The sequence below is a fragment of the Marmota marmota genome, unplaced genomic scaffold (assembly GCF_001458135.2).
Source record: "Marmota marmota marmota unplaced genomic scaffold, marMar, whole genome shotgun sequence".
Lineage (NCBI taxonomy): Eukaryota > Metazoa > Chordata > Mammalia > Rodentia > Sciuridae > Marmota > Marmota marmota.
In genome coordinates this window covers 7,979,891-7,981,428 of record NW_025999842.1, presented here as the reverse complement: position 1 = coordinate 7,981,428, position 1,538 = coordinate 7,979,891, and positions in this window count along the sequence as shown.

The following is a 1,538-nucleotide window of genomic DNA, read 5'->3' as shown; positions in this document are numbered from 1 at the left end:
TATATATATATATATATATATATATATTTCATCATTTAATAATGATAAGTAAGAATATATTTTCGGGGATTATTTCTGTAGTTCATTACTACAAAAGTTTCTCTGAACACACTGAACACCATGCAAATAAAAGATTATATACCATGATCGTGGGAATATTCCAGGGACAAAAGAGTGGTTAAACATGTGTAAATCAGTAGACATATCACATCTTTAGAACTCAATAAGTACAGAAAAACAATTGATTACATTCAACATCCCATGATTTAAAAAAAAAAAAAGGTATAGAAAACACTTAATACAAGAAAGTCTATTATATGACAAGCAATCAACATCAAAATGAATGGGGAACAGCTGAAATTATTTTCTCCAAGATCAGATAGGGATGTCCACTTTCACTACTTTAAATAAAAGTAGTATATAGTATAGAAGTCTTTGTCAGAGAAATAAGTCAAGAGAAAGATTGGGCACCCAAAAAGAAGAGGATGCCAAATTATTTATTTGCAGATGATATGATTTTATATATAAAAATTCTACACTCCACCCCCAAACTGTTAGAATTTAAAAACAAATTCAGTAAGATCACAAGATGTAAAATCAACCTATAAAATTCAATGTACCAGAGATGTAGCTGAGTGGTAGTGTTTGCCTAGCATGCATGAGGCCATGGACTCAAATCACAGTACTGCAAAAAGGTAAAAATCAGAAGCTTGTGTGTGAATGTGTGTGTATATATGTGCACACATGAGTGTGTGCACATACTGGAGAAAAAAATACAGGACTTTGCACATGTTAAGTGCCCTTTCTACAACTAAGCTATGCTTCTGATCCTTCAGTAACATTTTTAATATAATAATTAAATAGCTGAGGAGAATATATTTTCAAAAATCTCATTCATAATCACTACAAATATATATATATATATGTATACATATGCATATGTGTGTATATGTATCACTTAGGAATAAATTTAACCAAACATGCAGAATATTTTTACAAACACTATATAGCACGGATTAAAAAAATTCACACACAAAAAAATGTTCACAGATTGAAGATGTGAACATGTGTCCACATGACCCAAAGCATTCCACAGGGTCAATGCAATTCCTACAAAAATAATAGTGACATTCTTCACAGAACTAGAAAAAAAATTGTGTATGGAACTATCAAATTCTGTAACGAGCCAAAAACATCATGAGTAAAAAAGAAGAGAGCCGAAGGCATTATAATACCTGACTTGAAGGCAGGTTTTACAAAACCATCGTCACCTACACAGCATGGTACTGGCATGAAAACAAGACACACAGACCAATGGGACAGGAAAGAGAACCTAGACATGATCCCACACATTTATAGCCAGCTGGTTTTCAACAAAGATAACAAGATCATGGGCTGGGGATGTGGCTCAAGCAGTAGCGCGCTTGCTCGCCTGGCATGCGCGGGGCGCTGCATTTGATCCTCAGCACCACATAAAAATAAAGATGTTGTGTCCACCGAAAACTAAAAAATATTAAAAAAAAAAAAAAAAAAAAAAA